Here is a 13,007-nt window from a genome sequence, read left to right on the forward strand (position 1 = left end):
TAAAAACAAATCATTTTTGGGTGGTTAAATATGACAGCAACAATGGGGAATACGGCTAAATCCACAATTTATTTTGTCCTGTCTTACCAACACATCTGCTCAGTCACGCTTCTGTCCGTTGAAGAACATGGCGTGGGCCGTGGAGAGTACAGAAAAGATATTCCCCCATCTACTCCATCATCCGCTGTTGCCAGACTTCTATTGGCTTCCTTGCTCTCTAAACTGGCACCAGCTTACACACCACACAACACGGAAATGACAGGTTCGTATGAGCAGTTGCCAGTGGCTCGTGTGCATGTGCAGACTAAATTCGCATATGAGCAGTGCCTTCCTCCCGCTTCTGGCTACTTGAAGCGTGGCTGTTTGCTGTATGAGCAGTAGCAGCAAGTAGCCAGATGCTACCCGGAAAAATTTTTCCGGCATGCCCAAGCTGCCAGATTCGCGCATGTGCAGAGCAAGCTGAGTTATAGTAGGGGGAGATCCTTCCCCACGTGACCCATGTATATGTTTCGAGTCGTCATAATATTGCTGGTCTCTTCGTTTACAGCTCCCACATCAAATGAAATCAAAACAGATTTCTGTGGCCGGGAGCCATAAAGTGAATTAATATACATTGTCATAAACATGAAAGACCAAAATAAGTTAGAAGTTTCAATTTTCTGCTTTTATATTATTTCCACGTTATTAGCAATCAACCACTAATATCTTAATGAAGCTATTTCTGTCTGTTTTGTAGAGAAATTTGCTTCTATTAATCTTTTTCCGCTGAGGCAGTTAGTCTATTTGAAACGACGTCTTTCATTCCACACTATTGGCTAGTTTCAACTTTGTTCAATTTCAAGTGCAAGTTTTCGTTTTCTGGGACAAATGACATTATACCATAACAAAGAACCAAACACAAGAATATAGTACTGGACTTCCGAGAAAATTGGTATCATGAAAATCACATGAAAAGTTGAATATAGAAATGTGCAATTAGAGCGAAATGAAACATTTTAGTTTGGTTTACGAAATTCCGATGCTGGCTGGTGTAGTGTCTGATATCCAGTTCCTTTTGTGACAATGTAAGATCTCTTAATGCTACATACATACGAACAACTTGAAGTTGACTAAGTAGGCAAATTTGGTCAGTAGTTTTGAACTAAATATTTTGTTTCAAATATAATGACAGCTGTAGCAGAATTTTACAAATCTGCCTTCTGTGAAAGTGTTTTTTGATCACACGGCACTTGTCTAGTACTTCCTCTAGGCTTGAAGTTATTTCTTAATTTGTGTTTATGTCTTAAATTTATTGAATGCCATTCTATGGTAAATTGTATACTGGCAGCATACCGTGTTTTATCGTTTTAACTCCGCACATGGCTTCATACACTCCTGGAAATTGAAATAAGAACACCGTGAATTCATTGTCCCAGGAAGGAGAAACTTTATTGACACATTCCTGGGGTCAGATACATCACATGATCACACTGACAGAACCACAGGCACATAGACACAGGCAACAGAGCATGCACAATGTCGGCACTAGTACAGTGTATATCCACCTTTCGCAGCAATGCAGGCTGCTATTCTCCCATGGAGACGATCGTAGAGATGCTGGATGTAGTCCTGTGGAACGGCTTGCCATGCCATTTCCACCTGGCGCCTCAGTTGGACCAGCGTTCGTGCTGGACGTGCAGACCGCGTGAGACGACGCTTCATCCAGTCCCAAACATGCTCAATGGGGGACAGATCCGGAGATCTTGCTGGCCAGGGTAGTTGACTTACACCTTCTAGAGCACGTTGGGTGGCACGGGATACATGCGGACGTGCATTGTCCTGTTGGAACAGCAAGTTCCCTTGCCGGTCTAGGAATGGTAGAACGATGGGTTCGATGACGGTTTGGATGTACCGTGCACTATTCAGTGTCCCCTCGACGATCACCAGTGGTGTACGGCCAGTGTAGGAGATCGCTCCCCACACCATGATGCCGGGTGTTGGCCCTGTGTGCCTCGGTCGTATGCAGTCCTGATTGTGGCACTCACCTGCACGGCGCCAAACACACATACGACCATCATTGGCACCAAGGCAGAAGCGACTCTCATCGCTGAAGACGACACGTCTCCATTCGTCCCTCCATTCACGCCTGTCGCGACACCACTGGAGGCGGGCTGCACGATGTTGGGGCGTGAGTGGAAGACGGCCTAACGGTGTGCGGGACCGTAGCCCAGCTTCATGGAGACGGTTGCGAATGGTCCTCGCCGATACCCCAGGAGCAACAGTGTCCCTAATTTGCTGGGAAGTGGCGGTGCGGTCCCCTACGGCACTGCGTAGGATCCTACGATCTTGGCGTGCATCCGTGCGTCGCTGCGGTCCGGTCCCAGGTCGACGGGCACGTGCACCTTCCGCCGACCACTGGCGACAACATCGATGTACTGTGGAGACCTCACGCCCCACGTGATGAGCGATTCGGCGGTACGTCCACCCGGCCTCCCGCATGCCCACTATACGCCCTCGCTCAAAGTCCGTCAACTGCACATACGGTTCACGTCCACGCTGTCGCGGCATGCTACCAGTGTTAAAGACTGCGATGGAGCTCCGTATGCCACGGCAAACTGGCTGACACTGACGGCGGCGGTGCACAAATGCTGCGCAGCTAGCGCCATTCGACGGCCAACACCGCGGTTCCTGGTGTGTCCGCTGTGCCGTGCGTGTGATCATTGCTTGTACAGCCCTCTCGCAGTGTCTGGAGCAAGTAAGGTGGATCTGACACACCGGTGTCAATGTGTTCTTTTTTCCATTTCCAGGAGTGTATTTAATCCTAGAGTAGAATATTAAATGTCAGTTGTACAGTTTCTTTGCGAGAGGTTCGCAGGAGAGCTTCTGTAAAGTTTGGAAGGCAGCAGACGAGGTACTGGCGAAATTAGAGCTGTGAGGACGGTGCGTGAGTCATGGTTGGGTAGCTCAGTTGGTAGAGCATTTGCCCGCGTAAGGCAAAGGTCCCGAGTTCGCGTCTCGGTCCGGCACACAGTTTTACGTGGTTGGGTAGCTCAGTTGGTAGAGCATTTGCCCGCGTAAGGCAGAGGTCCCGAGTTCGCGTCTCGGTCCGGCATACAGTTTTAATCTGCCAGGAAATTTCATATCAGCGCACACTCCGCTGTAGAGTGAAAATTTCAGTCTAGATACACAAGAAACTGTCTCTTTTTTGTTGCAAGAAATTTCTATTCCATCCTACTAGGTTTTTGCAGTGCTGTGTAGATGTAAACCTGTTGGAAATGCTACATAACAATATTGCAGAGTACAAATTTAAAAAAATCTATCAAGGTCACCACTTAGCAAAATTTTATGGTGATTCGAGCTGTGGAGTCTTATTTTGAAATGATATTTTGCCAAGAACTGTTTCTTTATTTGCATCCTTTATCTATGTGGGATATGTTAAAGCAATTGCTCTAAGTACAACTCAGTATGTCGTCTCAACAACACGCCGCATGGCTTCACATGGTCGTGTGATGCCCCACCAGAAATACGACGAAAGGTGTATGAGCAGAGCAAGCACCAAGCATGGGCTGCCTAAGTCATCGTAGCTGCGAACCTGCTTACCTATCGATAAGGTTCGTTTGAACAGTTACCAGGCAGCGCCAGACAACAGGCTGTACTGCGCATGCACAGCTATAATGACGTAGGCAGCCCGTGCTTAGTGCTTGTTCTGCTTTTCGTCGAATTTCTGTTGGAATTTCGAGCGTGGTGGGGCATCATGTGACGATGTGCAGCCCTGCGGCATGTTGTTAAGAGGTTGTTGAGTTGTTAGAGGTGGGTCAAACGGTTGTTCTGGAGTAACCGTTATTTTTAACGGTAATCAATAACTGTCAAATTATTTTTCACTACTGAATACATCTACATCTACATTTATACTCCGCAAGCCACCCAACTTTGTGTGGCGGAGGGCAGTTTATGTGCCATGGTCATTACCTCCCTTTTCTGTTCCAGTCGCGTATGGTTCGCAGGAAGAACGACTGTCTGAAAGCCTCCGTATGCGCTCTAATCTCTCTAATTTTACATTCGTGATCTCCTTGGGAGGTATAAGTAGGGGGAAGCAATATATTCGATACCTCATCCAGAAACGCACCCTCTCGAAACCTGGCGAGCAAACTACACCACGATGCAGAGCGCCTCTCTTGCAGAGTGTGCCACTTGAGTTTGCTAAACATCTCCGTAACGCTATCACGGTTACCAAATAACCCTGTGACGAAACGCGCCACTCTTCTTTGGATCTTCTCTGTCTCCTCCGTCAACCCAGTCTGGTACTAATCCCACACTGATGAGCAATACTCAAGTATAGGTCGAACGAGTGTTTTGTAAGCCACCTCCTTTGTTGATGGACTACATTTTCTAAGGACTCTCCCAATGAATCTCAACCTGGCACCCGCCTTACCAACAATTAATTTTATATGATCATTCCACTTCAAATCGTTCCTCACGCATACTCCCAGATATTTTACGGAAGTAACTGCTACCAGTGTTTGTCCCCTTTCATATAATCATACAATAAAGGATCCTTCTTTCTATGTATTCGCAATACATTACATTTGTCTATGATAAGGGTTAGTTGCCACTTCCTGCACCAAGAACCTATCCGCTGCAGATCTTCCTGCATTTCGCTACAATTTTCTAATGCTGCAACTTCTCTGTATACTACAGCATCATCCGCGAAAAGCCGCATGGAACTTCCTGACACTATCTACTAGGTCATTTATATATATTGTGAAAAGCAATGGTCCCATAACATTCCCCTGTGGCACGCCAGAGGTTACTTTAGCGTCTGTAGACGTCTCCCCATTGATAACAACATGCTATGTTCTGTTTGCTAAAAACTCTTCAATCCAGCCACACGACTGGTCTGATATTCCGTAGGCTCTTAATTTGTTTATCAGGCGACAGTGCGGAACTGAATCGAACGCCTTCCGGAAGTCAAGAAGAATAGCATCTACCTGGGAGCCTGTATCTAATATTTTCTGGCTCTCATGAACAAATAAAGCGAGTTGGGTCTCACACGATCGCTGTTTCCAGAATCAATGTCGATTCCTACAGAGTAGATTCTGGGTTTCCAAAAACGACATGATACGCGAGCAAAAAACATGCTCTAAAATTCTACAACAGATCGACGTCAGAGATATAGGTCTATAGTTTTGCGCATCTGCTCGACGACCCTTCTTGAAGACTGGGACTACCTGTGCTCTTTTCCAATCATTTGGAACCTTCCGTTCCTCTAGAGACTTGCGGTACACGGCTGTTAAAAGGGGGGCAAGTTCTTTCACGTACTCTGTGTAGAATCGAATTGGTATCCCGTCAGGTCCAGTGGACTTTCCTCTGTTGAGTAATTCCAGTTGCTTTTCTATTCCTTGGACACTTATTTCGATGTCAGCCATTTTTTCGTTTGTGCGAGGATTTAGATAAGGAACTGCAGTGCGGTCTTCCTCTGTGAAACAGCTTTGGAAAAAGGTGTTTAGTATTTCAGCTTTACGCGTGTCATCCTCTGTTTCAATGCCATCATCATCCCGTAGTGTCTGGATATGCTGTTTCGAGCCACTTACTGATTTAACGTAAGACCAGAACTTCCTAGGATTTTCTGTCAAGTCGGTACATAGAATTTTACTTTCGAATTCATTGAACGCTTCACACATAGCCCTTCTTACGCTAACTTTGACATCGTTTAGCTTCTGTTTGTCTGAGAGGTTTTGGCTGTAGTTACACTTGGAGTGAAGCTCTCTTTGCTTTCGCAGTAGTTTCCTAACTTTGTTGTTGAACCACGGTGGGTTTTTCCCGTCCCTCACAGTTTTACTCGGCACGTACCTGTCTAAAACGCATTTTACGATTGCCTTGACTTTTTCTATAAAAACTCAACATTGTCAGTGTCGGAACAGAAATTTTCGTTTTGATCTGTTAGGTAGTCTGAAATCTGCCTTCTATTACTCTTGCTAAACAGATAAACCTTCCTCCCTTTTTTTATATTCCTATTAACTTCCATATTCAGGGATGCTGCAACGGCCTTGTGATCACTGATTCCCTGTTCTGCACTTACAGAGTCGAAAAGTTCGGGTCTGTTTGTTATCAGTAGGTCCAAGATGTTATCTCCACGAGTCGGTTCTCTGTTTAATTGCTCGAGGTAATTTTCGGATAGTGCACTCAGTATAATGTCACTCGATGCTCTGTCCCTACCGCCCGTCCTAAACATTTCAGTGTCCCAGTCTATATCTGGGAAATTGAAATCTCCACCTAAGAATACAACATGCTGAGAAAATTTATGTGAAATGTATTCCAAATTTTCTCTCAGTTGTTCTGCCACTAAAGCTGCTGAGTCGGGAGGTCGGTAAAAGGAGCCAACTATTAACCTACCTCGGTTGTTGAGTGTAACCTCCACCCATAATAATTTACAGGAACTATCCACTTCTACTTCACTGCATGCAATCTATCCTTTCTAAACACCGTCTGTGCCTTAGTAAAAATTTCGGCAGAATTAATCTCTGGCGTCAGCCAGCTTTCTGTACCTATAACGATTTCAGCTTCGGTGCTTTCTATCAGCGCTTGAAGTTCCAGTACTTTACCAATGCAGCTTCGACAGTTTACAATTACAATACCGATTGCTGCTTGGTCCCCGCATGTCCTGACTTTGCCCCGCACCCTTTGAGGATGCTGCCCTTTCTGTACTTGCCTGAGGCCATCTACCTAAAAAACAGCCCAGTCCACGCCACACAACCCCTGCTACCCGTGTAGCCGCTTGCTGCGTGTAGTGGACTCCTGACCTATCCAGCGGAACCCGAAACCCCACCACCCTATGGCGCAATTCGAGGAATCTGCAGCCCACACTGTAGCAGAACCGTCTCAGCCTCTGATTCAGACCTTCCACTCGGCTCTGTACCAAAGGTCCGCAGTCTGTCCTGTTAACGATGCTGCAGATGGTGAGCTCTGCTTTCATCCCGCTAGTGAGACTGGCAGTCTTCACCAAATCAGATAGCCGCCGGAAGCCAGAGAGGATTTCCTCCGATCCATAGCGACACACATCATTGGTGCCGTCATGAGCGACCACCTGCAGATGGGTGCACCCTGTACCCTTCATGGCATCCGGAAGGACCCTTTCCACATCTGGAATGACTCCCCCTGGTATGCACACGGAGTGCACATTGGTTTCTTCCCCTCTCTTGCTGCCATATCCCTAAGGGGCCCCATTATGCGCGTGACGTTGGAGCTCCCAACTACCAGTAAGCCCACCCTCTGCGACTGCCCGGATCTTGCAGACTGCGGGGCAACCTCTGGAACAGGACAAGCAGCCATGTCCGGCCGAAGATCAGTATCAGACTGAGACAGAGCCTGAAACCGGTTCATCAGACAAACTGGAGAGGCCTTCCGTTCAGCGCTCCGGAATGTCTTTCGCCCCCTGCCACACCTCGAGACGACCTCCCACTCTACTACAAGTGAGGGATCAGCCTCAATGTGAGCAGTATCCAGGGCATCCACAGTCGTAGTCCGATCGGGGGATGCGTGGGACGAGCTGGCCGTCCCCGACAAACCCCCATCTGGACCCCCACAGTGATGCCCATTGGCAACAGCCTCAAGCTGTGTGACCGAAGCCAACACTGCCTGAAGCTGGGAGCGAAGGGATGCCAACTCAGCCTGCATCTGAACACAGCAGTTGCAGTCCCTATCAGTGCTAAAAACTGTTGTGCAAAGAACGTCTGAACTAATCTACAGAGAGCACAAACAATTCGACACAAAATTTAAACGGTTATTAAAATACAAGATTGCCTAGTAAATGCAGTAATGCTGCTACTTACGCACTGCTGACACACTGCTCGGCGGCAGAAGGAGACTACGCGATTTTACACTATTCAGGTACTAAAACACGATGCTACAACTCTCAAATACTACAATACGCCCGAAATTTATGAATTAAACAACGCAAATACCAAAAACACGCAAAGAAATTAAGAATTAAACTACGTAACAAATAAGTGAGCTAAGAGTATACGACTTGCTGCTGCAGCTGCTTATCCAACGGCGGGGATACAGTTAAATAACGACATACGTGGAATCCATCAGTTTACTTACCTGCATAACTGCGAGTAGTGCGAAATGGCAGGAATGTCACATGAATCGTGTCATAGCCTTAGCTAATTAACTCAGGGTAAATTTCAGTTGATGTTAGAACGATTATTAGTGTTTCATATTATATGTATGTGGTTATCAGTCGCTATTAGAAATATTATTCTCGCAGCTACAACAGAAAGTACGCGGACCTTCGCCACAGCATTGTTTAAGTAAAATGTTAAGAACGTGCGTTTTTAAGTATGAAGTAATATGTAAACTGAATACTGTAGGTTAAATTCGAAGCTTAATTCCTTGTGCTGCTCACTTAATAGAATAAGTGTACAGCCTTGTAATACAACAACAAAATATTCATAATATGACAGATTCATTTAATCCTGTCCTGTACAAGACAGGACTATTGGGGTAAGTATGAGTACACTAATCCAAGTTTTATGTTTGATTTGGAAAACTGCTGGATTTCTCCAGCTACAGCATGTGTCTCTTCATTTAGGGCTCCCATGTCAAATGAAAACAAAACAGATTTATGTGGCTGGGAGCCATTAAGTGAATTAATATACATTCTCATAATCATAAAAGACTAAAATAAGTTAGTAGTTTCAGTTTTCTGATTTTATATTATTTTCACATTATTAGCAATCAACTATTAATGTCTTAATGAAGCTATTTCTGTCAGTTTTGTAGAGAAATTTAGTTTTATTTTTTCAGCTGAGGCAGTTACTTTATTTGAAATTAAGTGTTTCATTCCGTACTATTGGCTACTTTCAATATCATTCAATTTCAAATGTAAATTTTCATTTTCAGGGACGAATAACATTATACTATAATAAAGAACCAAACTTGAGAATACAGTACTGGACCGCCAACAAAATTGGTATCCCATAAACCACATATATAAGCTGAATATCAGGTGCTTAAGAGTGCATCTAGACACAGAAATGTGCAATTAGAGCGGAATGAAGCATTTTTGTATGGTTTATGAAATTCCGATGCTGCTGGATAATAGTCTGATGCCTTGTTTCTCTTATGACACTGTAAGATCTCTTAATGCTATATATGTATGAACATACGAAACCATTGACTTGAAGCTGACTAGGCAAGCAAATTTGGTCAGTAGCTTTGAAATAAATATTTTGTTTCAAATATACTGACAGATGTAGCGGAATTTAACAAATCTGCCTTCTGTGAAAGTGTTTTTTGATCACAAGACTCTATGCTTGAAGCTATTTCTCAATTTGTGTTTACATCTTAAATTTATGGAATGCCATTCTATGCTAAATTGTAGACTGGCATCATACCGTGTTTTATCGTTAACTCCCCACATGATTTATATTTATTCCTAGAGTAGAATATAAACTGTCAATTGTACAGTTTCTTTGTTTCACAGACAACCTTGTTAGTTTTTAACACATTTTGAAATAGTGATGAAATTTATTGTCACTTATTCTGGTGTAAGCTACACAAGGAACTTAAAACTTCCTGGCAGATTAGAATTGTGTGCCAGACCGAGGCTCGAACTTGGGACCTTTGCGTTTTGCGGACAAGTGTTCTACCAACTGAACTACCCAAGCACGACTCATGATCCTTCCTCACAGCTTTAATTCCGCCAGTACCCTGTCTCCTACCTTCAAGGGACTTCTTTCTTTTAAATTTGTATTCCTTCTTACTAGTTTTTTTCAGTGTTGTGTAGATTTAGACGTGATTGCAAGTGCTCCATAACGATATTGCAGAGTATGAATGAAAAAAGACATCTGTCAAAGTTACCACATAGCAAAATGTTAAGGCACTTTGAGCTGTAGATTCTAGTTTTCAAATATTATGCCAAGAACTGCTTCCTTATTTGCATCCTTTATCTGGGTGGAATATGATAAAAGAATTGGTCTGAGTACAACTCTGTATGTCCTCTCAACAACATGCTGCAAGGCTGCACATGGTCAAGTGATGCCCCACCACGCACGAAATTCCACACAGAAATGCGACGAAAAGCGTATGAGCAGAGCAAGCACAAAGCACGGGCTACCTACAGCATCGTAGCTGTACATGCGCAGTACAGCCTGTTGTCTGGCGGTGCCTGGCAACTGCTCAAACGAACCTGACAGGTTTGTTTCAGCAGTTCCAGCAGGCTTATGCACATGCTCAGAGCTGAATTCGCGTATGAGCAATGCCTTCTCCTACTTCTGGCTACTTGAAGCGCGGCTGTTTGCTGTATGAGTAGTAGCAGCAAGTAGCCAGATGCTACCCGGAAAAATTTTTCCGGCATGCCCAAGCTGCCAGATTCGCGCATGCGCAGAGCAAGCTGAGTTATAGTAGGGGGAGATCCTTCCCCACGTGACCCATGTATATGTTTCGAGTCTTCGTAATATTGCTGGTCTCTTCGTTTACAGCTCCCACATCAAATGAAATCAAAACAGATTTCTGTGGCCGGGAGCCATCAAGTGAATTAATATACATTGTCATAAACATGAAAGACCAAAATAAGTTAGAAGTTTCAATTTTCTGCTTTTACATTATTTCCACGTTATTAGCAATCAACCACTAATATCTTAATGAAGCTATTTCTGTCTGTTTTGTAGAGAAATTTGCTTCTATTAATTTTTTTTCCGCTGAGGCAGTTAGTCTATTTGAAACGATGTGTTTCATTCCACACTATTGGCTACTTTCAACCTTGTTCAGTTTTCATTTTCTGGGACGAATGACATTATACCTTAATAAAGAATCAAACATGAAAACAGTACTGGATCTCCAAGAAAATTGGTATCACGAAAACCACATAGAAACCTGAATATCAGGTACTTCAGAGTGCATCTGGACATGTGCAATTAGAGCGGAATGAAGCGTTTGAGTATGGTTTACGAAATTCTGATCCTGCTGGGTCTCTGATGTTATGTTTCGTGTATGACACTGCAAGATCTCTTAATGCTATATACGTATGAACACACGTAAACATTGACTTGAATCTGACTAAGTAGGCAAATTTGGTCAGTAGTTTTGAACTAAATATTTTGTTTAAAATATATTGACAGCTGTAGCAGAATTTTATAAATCTGCCTTCCGTGAAACAGTGTTTTTGGATCACAAGGTACTTGTCTAGTACTTCCTCTAGGCCTGAAGTTATTTCTTAATTTGTTTTTACGTCTTAAATTTATAGAATACCAAACTATGCTAAATTGTAGTCTGGCAGCATACCGTGTTTTATCGTTTTAAATCCCCATATGGCTTTATATTTATTCCTAGAGTGGAATGTAAACTGTCAGTTGTACAGTTTCTTTGCCTCTCAGACAACTTCGTTAATTTTTTACACATTTTGAAATAGTCATGAAATTTATTGTCCTTTATTCTGGTGTAAGCTACACAAGAAACTTTTTTTTTGCAAGACATTTGTATTCCATCTTACTAGCTTTTAGCAGTGCTGTGTGGATGTAAACCTGATTGGATGCTATGTAACAATATTGCAGAGTAGGAATTAAAAAAATGTGTCAAAGTCACCACATAGTAAAATGTTATGGTACTTTGAGCTATGGAGTCTGGTTTTGAAATGATATTATTCCAAGAACTGCTTCCTTGTTTGCATCCTTTATCTGGGTGTGATATGATAATTGCTGTAAGTACAACTCTGTATGCCCTCTCAACAACATGCCGCAGGGCTGCACATGGCCACGTGATGCCCCACCACACACGAAATTCCACACAGAAAAGCGTATGAGCAGAGCAAACAGCAAGCATGGACTGCCTACGTCATTGTAGCTGCACATGTGCAGTACAGCCTGCTGTCTGGCACAGTCTGGCAACTGCTCAAACGAACCTTTATGGTTCTTATTAGGTTCGTTTGAGGCTTTGAGCAGTTACCAGAGAGCGCCAGAAAACAGGCCATACTGCACATGCACAGTTACAATGACGTGGGCAGCCGGGGCTTGGTGTTTGCTCTGCTCATATGCTTTTCGTCGTATTTCTGTTTGGAATTTCGTACGTGGTGGGGCATAACGTGGCTATGTGCAGTCCTGGACGCACGTTGTTGAGAGGACAAAGGGCATTGCACTTGGGGCAATTGCTTTAACTTTCCTACCCAGAGGAGAAATCAACTAAGAAAGCAGTTCCTGGCCTAATATTCATTTCAAAACTAGACTTTACTGCTCAAAGTACCCTAACATTTTGCTATGTGGTGACTTTCGAATATTTTTTTTGATTCATACTCTGCAATTTGTTCTGTAGCATTTCCATCAGGTTTACATCTACACAGCACTTCAAAAAGCTAGTAAGAAGAAATACAAATTTCTTGCAAAAATAAAAAGAAACAGTTCTTTATGTAGCTTACACAAGAATAAAGGACAATAAGTTATATCATGACTATCTCAAAGTGTGTAAAAAATTAAAAAAGTTGTCTATGAGACAAATAAACTGTATAACTGATGGTTTATACACTACTCTAGGAATAAATATAAAGCCATGTAAGGAGTTAAAATGATAAAACACGATATGCTACCAGTTAAAAATTTATCATAGAATGTTGTTGTTGTTTAAGAGGTAAAGAAGACAAATTAACAAATAACATCTACCCTGGAGGAAGCACTTGACACATGTCTTGTGCTCGAAAAACATTGTTTCACAGTGGGCAGATTTGTAAAACTATGCTAAAACTGTGGTTATATTTGAAACAAAATATCTAATTCAAAACTACTGACCAAATTTGCCTGCTTCGAGTGAATATTTACTTATGTTTGTACATATATACCATTAAGAGATCTTACAGTGTCATAAAACAAACAGGACATCACAGACTACTGAAAGTGCTTAGGAATTTCGTAAACCATACTAAAATGCTTAATTCGGCTTAAAGTGCACGTTTGTATGTCCAGATTCACACTGAAGTACCTGATGTACAGCTTTTCTATGTGGTTTGTGGGATACGAATTTTTTTGGCGTACCATTAC

Source organism: Schistocerca serialis, chromosome 1 (assembly GCF_023864345.2).
Source record: "Schistocerca serialis cubense isolate TAMUIC-IGC-003099 chromosome 1, iqSchSeri2.2, whole genome shotgun sequence".
NCBI lineage: Eukaryota > Metazoa > Arthropoda > Insecta > Orthoptera > Acrididae > Schistocerca > Schistocerca serialis.